Raw genomic sequence first — 7,437 nt, forward strand, 5'->3', positions numbered from 1 at the left:
TGAACTAGAAGAAAAGTGATTTTGAGATGCAGATGCCTTTGGAAGCAGGTGGGGGCATCTCTAAGACAAAATGAGATCACAGGATGGGGAGATAAAGAAGGTGGTTTACAGAAGAGTGTCTAGGAGCCTGGGGCTGAGCTGAAAGACTGAGATGGATCACACCCTGGGAAGACATGGGTGGGTGTGTGGACTTAGCGAAAGGCCACACCCCAGGTGTGATGGAGTAAATTATCACATTGTCACTTTTGTGGAACATTTGTAACTCTTAATGAAATACACCTCCAGGTATTCACACACTTGTGTTGTCTCTTCTTAGGTCTGATCTGGGCCTGTGAATTGCTTTAAACACTAGACTATTACAGAGGCAATCCAGTGCCTGTTGGCCATTTCTGATTCGTATTTTGGGAGCCTTGAGCCACCACATGGAAAATATGAATACCTTCCTAGAGAGACCACATGGAGAGGCTGTAGGGAGTGGAAGAAGACTTCATATTATGTGGCAGACACAAAAGAACCCAGCCAACTGTAAGAATTGAGGTTACAAAACATATAGCCCCCATTGGGTGGCGCAGCATGATCCCAGATGTTTGAGTCATTCCAGATGAGGCACTAGATGTATAAGCCAAGTCATTTTGTGCATTCCAGTCCCAGCAGATACAACATGGGACAGACATAAGTCATCTCCCTGAATGTTATCTGAATTTCTGAGCACAGAATGACGAACCATGAGAAAATAGTTGTTGGTATAGGCCATCACCAAATTTTGGGCTGTTTGTTTCACAGCAATTGATAACCAAAATAAATGACATTGTTTGTGTTCCTAGGAGTGGTAGTGAAAGTAAAGGTTTCCCCTGTTGCAGACCTTTACTTGATACCAATTCCATGGATCTCAGTAAGAACCTTTTTGTGTCAACATCTGGCATCTCACCTGTTAACACCTAGATATACTGTGCCATAGATTTTGAACTAATTCTTTCTGGTCTCTCCACATGGAAGCCCTTCCCTACTTTTCTTGGAGGAGAAAAGATTGGTCATATGGTGGGATGTGTGGGGATTAATGTGTCATCTTTTCTGGGTGAGGGTGCCCAGATAATTGGTCGAATATTATTCTGGATTGTTTCTGTTAAGGTGTTCTTTGGATAAGATTAATCATTAAATCAATAAGCTGTGAGCAAAGCAGATTACTCTCCAACTGATTTTGGACTTACTAAGATTTCATAATTTTGTGAGTTAATTCCTTAAAATAAACCTCTTTATTTCTATATATACACATTCTGTTGGTTTTGTTTCTCTGGAGAACCTTGACCAATACAGGTGGTATAGCTTCTTGCTGAATAGGATATGCTCAAGACCTTCTGAGTTGGGACAGTGGTGAATGACTGTCTATTACAGTCTTAGAACAATTTTTGGATTGAGATTTTGGATCTCCAGTTAGCCTCCTGGCTCTATTCTTCTGTGACATTGGCAAAACCAATCAACCTTCCTGGGCCATGGTTTTATTTTGACAATAACTCTCAAAAATTTTGCAATTTAAATATGGTTGTTAGGATAAAAAACAATGGAGCCATTGTTGTTGCAATAATGAGTACTTAATCATGGCCCAGGTGGGGATCATATAATAAGCTTTTTTTTTTTTTTCTAATAAAGCACTTTTAAAAAGTGGGCATATTTTGCACTTCTTACTTTCTGCAGTTTCAGTTGTATGAGCTGAAAAAAATGAAATCTTGAAGGTTACCATACCTAGTCAATTATCCAACTGCATTAAATGGCACACCTGTTCACATTTACCACTTTATTACTTGGCTTCAGAGCCAATACAATTATAGTTTGCCTGATTCACTCTCATAACACATTGGTTGCTTTTAAGACTACATTTTCTCCAAGTGTCTGGGTGGATTGGGGAGAATGGCCACTTAAGTGTCAGAGTCTATAACTTAAAGGGAAACCCAGACAGATTTTCTTTTACATTAGAGGCCTGATTACTAGGAGAACAGGCTCCAAGTCAGTGCCTGCTTGCTTTCTGGTTTTAGTGTGTACTCACAGAATTAGTTATTGGCCTATTTAGGTGTAGTAGAACCTGGGGCAGGTTGAGAAGGACTCTGGGGGCCCTGTACTCTTGGAGCAATGTCTCATGGTCATTAAGTGTCCCTTGACCCAAGACCCATGAACAGAGGAATTCTTCAAAATGTCTTGGATTCAAAGATTGCTGTTAATGCTTCTGAGATGCTTTCTGATTCCTAGGATGACCCTCTGCATCTTGCTTGATGAGGCCCAGTCTCTGGACAAACACCAGTGGCAGATGGGTTTCTGCTGTACCATGTGTAGTTCATAATTGCAGAGATTTTAGACTACAAGGGTGTGACCTTAGAGAAGGTAGGGGTATAGTGGTTTCAAACTTAATTTTCACATTAGAGCCTTTTGTTCAAAAGGAATATGGTATGGGAAGCAGAAGTGGGCATGTGAAGTGGAAGTTGCCATGGAGAGGGTTTAAGAACTAATACTTTCTTGGGCATATCCCTCACCCCTCACAAAGACTCCAAGACAGGAAGGAGTCTCTCAGAACAAGTGGTGTGGTACAACTACTTCATTTTATACACAAGGAAACAAGGCCTAGAACCTGGATGGCCTTCCCCAAGAGCATGCAGCAGAAGTGTGGTGCAGCCTGGGGTATTTCTTCTAGAGGCTTCTCCCTGAAGTTATTCCCCACTCAACCATTCTGCTTTTACCATGACTTGGTTTATCTTTGTTGTTGCCAATCATGGTGGGTTGCTTCCCAAGATCTCCTGCGAAAAGTTTTGCTGTCACTCCTTTCTAGAGTTGTTTTGCTGGAGGGAAAGAGCCCCAGCCTAGGAGTCTGCTGCCCTAGTTCTTATTCCTGAATCGGCCTGACTAGCTTTGTCATGATGGGGAGGCTCATTGATTTCACTGGGCTATACATCTAATCTGGAAAATGGAAATCCTCACATCTGGAATGTGAATAGTATTAACTTCCTGATAAGCCTGACATAACAAATGACCATAAACATGGTCCTCAGCCAACAGAAATTTATTATCTCACAGTTCTAGAGAATAGAGAGCTGAATTGAGATTCTTTGGGCTGAAATCAAGGTATGGGCACATTTCCTTAAAGAAGAATCTGTCCTTGCTTCTCTCGCTATGGCTGTATCACTTCCATCTCTGTTTCCATGGTCACACTACCTTCATCTCTTCTATATGTGCTGAATTTCCCAATGCCTCCTTCTTCTGTGGACACTTGTAATAGTATTTATGGCCCAGATGGTAATCCAGGAAAATCTCCCAACTTAATATCCCTAACTTAATCATACCTGCAAAGTCTTTGCCATACAAGGTAATATTTACAGGTCCCAGAGATAAGGACTGCTCTCTTTGGGTGTCATTATTCATCCCATCACCCTAGTCAAGCTCAGGAGCCTGTTATGGCACTCAAGGGACAAAATATATGTGAAAATACTTTCTTAATGACAAAGTGCTAGCACAATTGTTGAGGCATTTTTATTATAATAATTATATTGTCTATCTCAACTACAGAATGTATATTAATATAGCATAGCAGATAGATGTTGGCCTTAATAAAATTAAGTAGGATCTTATGTGAGAAAAATTAGAGATGCTTATTCATTCTCCAAATTTGATTGAGCACCTACTGTGTACTAGGGTTCTTTTCAACTGTCGAATTCCATTAGTAAATAAAGACCTCTGACTTCCTGTGATTTATGTTCCATTCTAGTAGTAGGAAGACATAATAAGTAAGAGAAATAATAATAACAAATGTGTAAAATTCATAAGTTAGAAATTTGGATAATGATTGCTGTGGAGAAAGAAGGATGGGAGTGACAAGGTTTGGGATGGGTGGGCAGTTCTTAAGATATTTGAGCTACCTGAAGGAGTATGGGGTGTATGCCCTGAAGGGGTCTGAAAGGAGTGTGGTTTAGGTTGACAACAGTTGTGAGAGGCTGTTGTGGACATTTGGGTAAACTATTAAAGAAATGGAATTGTCAATGCTTAATTAATTTTTTTTCTAATACATTTCCACTATTTGTCTGCCTCAGGAACTATGATTTCAAAAGTCTCTAGAAGTCAGAAATAGCATCAGTAAGACAGGCCTGAAGTGGACTGGAAGCAATAGCAATGGCAGAGAGGGGTGCATCCTGCAGAACAGACCCCAGAAAGCTGTAGGTGTTGGTATTATGAAGGATGGAGACCCAGTGTGGCTGGGTTTGTCAGCTTTCCAGAAGAGAATCTGGACATCCAGAATTGTCAAATACAATTTCCCAATTTTAATATGCCAACAGCAATTCATTTGTTAAAATGGTGACAAAACTAAACACATCTGTGACCTAGATTTGGCTGACAGACCATCACTTTTCAGTGTTTGTTTTCCATATCTCGGCATGTCTGCCCAGCTGCTATGATTTAAAATGTGTCCCCCAAATTTCATGTTCTGGGAATTTGGTGTCCAATGCAGCAATGTTGAGAGATATGAACTGGGAGATGATTGGGTCATGAGGGCTCTTCATTCATGGAGTAACAGATTAATAGGTCATTGACTTTCAGTACTTTTTTTTTTTGTGTGTGTGTGTGGTGCTAGGAATCAAACCCAGGTCCTCATTCTTGTTGGGCTAGAGCTCTACCACTGAGTCACATCCCCAGCCCCTAATAAGTTATTGAGAGAGTGGCTTTATTACAGAAGTGAGATCTCTCTGGAATCCTTGTTCTGCCTCACCTTGTGATGCCATCTGTACACACTGATGCAGCAAAGAGGCCCTCACCAGAAGCAGAGTAGGTGCCAGCACCATGCTTTTCTCACCCTCCAGGACTGCAAAAAAGGGTTTTTTTAAAATATATTTTTTAGTTGTAGATGGACATAACTTTATTTATTTTTATGTGGTGCTGAGGATCGAACCCAGTGCCTCACACATGCTAGGCAAGCATTCTATCACTGAGCTACAAACCCAGCCTAATTTTTTTTAAATAAATTACCCAGTATTGGGCATCTTGTTAGAGCAACAGAAAATGGACTAAGACACCAGAGTCAGCCTGGGGAGTGCAGAGTAAGTGATACAGGATCACCTTCAATGAGGGTTTGTGTTGTCCTCTCATGAAGTTTTCTGTGGTGTTAGCCTCATACTGACCACTCTTTTCTCTCAAATCCTTTTTTACTTAGGCTCAGCATTCAGTGTAGTCCTGGTCAGCTCTCATCATTTTTGTGCGTTTTGCTTTAAATCATAGCATATTGTGAGAATCTAAAGGAAAGGAATATTTTAAACCTTTTTTGGAGGTTTTTCATATTGCTTGATGGAGTGAACATATAAGAAAATGTTATGAAAATTCTAAAGCACTCCATAAATGTCAGTTGTGGTTTTCATTGTGGTTGCCAATAGATATCTTGCTATTATTGCCAGCATAAATAGTGGCTTAAGCCTAGAGAACCATTATAATCACATTTTGGTGCTTTCTTGTATTAGCAGAAAGATGAAGAGAATAGAAATGGCAAGTTATATCCTCTTTTTGAATCACTGCACTGTGCCAGTTGTTATTGCTGTGCATTGTGGCTGATGTTATCCCCACTCGCAATGTCTAGGAAGATAATGCATACCGGCTCATTGAAGTTAGGCATGACTAACCCTTGCTTTGACCAATGAAATATCAGTGGAAGTAACATGTATCATTTCCCAGATTTGAGGGATTTAATTATGGTGTACAGTTCTCCAATCTCTGCCTCTGCTTTAGCAAGTGTGGAAATATTTATTGCTATGGAGGGGTAATGCTGAGCCATCCCATAGAGGACAGCTGCCTTGAAGAGTGATCCTGACCTCTAAGAGATATTTCATGTCACCGAGATCTGTGGGCTATTTGTTTCTATAAATTAACATATCCCACATTGACTGATAAAAAACACTTATATGCATGTCCCACATACTATGGAAAAAGCTCAGGCTTTTTGGAATTAGATTGAAGTTCTTATACAGGCCCTACTATTTTATTATCGTTAGTCAAGTGATGTCCCAGACTCTGTTTCCTTGTTTACCAGATGGAAAAATATTGATGAGGATCAACTTATTTAGAATAAAACTGTGCGAGTTATGCATGTTAAAGCACTTTGAGGCTAGTGGGAGACGGTCGGCGGAGGCTTATCCCGGGTCAATGAGGGGCTGAACCCCGCTGACTTGCCAGCTGTCTGTGCTGTTCTGTTGGATTCTACGTCTGCTCGCTGAAGACGCGGAACAAGGGTGCGGAGTCTTTTCCTTTGGGTGCTTAATACCTGGCCGACAAAGGTCCTAATCTCCACAGCCGACCACTGCGAGGGATTGAGAGCGCAATATTCTTTTAGAAATGAATTGCACAATTGAGAAGGCACTTGCTGATCGAGAGATCATGACGATGCAGCAGAATCTCTGCTTGAGCAAACCACAGCTCTCAACAAGCGAGTAGAAGCAATGAAGCAGTATCAGGAAGAAATTCAAGAACTTAATGAAGTCGCAAGACATCGGCGACGGTCCACATTAGTTATGGGAATCCAGCAAGTAAACACACAAATCAGAGAACTGCATCAAGAGAACAAAGAATTAACGTACATCCCTGGAAAAACATCAGTCTGCATTGAAACTTATAATGAGCAAGTATCGAGAACAAATGTTTAGATTGCTCATGGCTAGCAAAAAGGATGATCCAGGTATAATAATGAAGTTCAATGAACAGCATTCCAAGGAGTTACAAGCACATGTTGACCAGATAACTGAAATGGCAGCAGTGATGAGGAAAGCCATTGAAATTGACCAGCAACAGGGTTGCAAGGAGCAGGAACGCATATTTCAACTTGAACAAGAAAACAAGGGCCTGAGAGAGATCCTTCAAATAACTTGAACCTAAGGAAGGATGATGCATCAGAAAGCACATCTGTGTCAGCATTAGTAACCAACAGTGACCTGAGTCTGAGGAAGAGCTGAAAGGGTTCCAAGTCTGGGAACTTTGTATTTGACTCTAAACTGTCACAAAGACTGGCCTATAAATGAATGAATGAAGAGAAAACTCAAATTCAATCAATCCTTTTTTTTTTTCCTCTATAGTTTGTACAGTGCACTAGCTAAGTGATAGCAAAAAAAAAAAAAAAAAAAAAAAAAAAAGTATGGTTGGTCATAAACTTTTTTCCAAAACAATTGAAATAGAAACTGAGCCATTGTTAATTGGTGAACAAATGAAGGGTTTTCACAGTGATGGCTGAAAATATCAAGAGCTTTCAGCAGTGCTATTGGTTTTCTGAATGATATACTTAGATACACTTGACTTTTCCCAGTAAATGTTTGGGAATTTACAGAATTATCCTAATTTACGATATTTTGCCATGGTTTTGTGAATGGAAGATACTTATAATCAATTTAATCCTTCCTGTTTGGTGTCAGAGTTAACAAATAGCTT

General features: G+C 40.2%; 1 pseudogene; it reads left to right on the plus strand.

Moving 5' to 3' along the window:
- The first annotated feature begins 6,354 nt into the window (after positions 1 to 6,354).
- LOC114081657 (FGFR1 oncogene partner 2 homolog pseudogene) lies at positions 6,355 to 7,089 on the plus strand (annotated as a pseudogene).
- Positions 7,090 to 7,437: the final 348 nt, after the last annotated feature.

The sequence above is a fragment of the Marmota flaviventris genome, chromosome 13 (assembly GCF_047511675.1).
Source record: "Marmota flaviventris isolate mMarFla1 chromosome 13, mMarFla1.hap1, whole genome shotgun sequence".
In the NCBI taxonomy this organism is placed as follows: domain Eukaryota; kingdom Metazoa; phylum Chordata; class Mammalia; order Rodentia; family Sciuridae; genus Marmota; species Marmota flaviventris.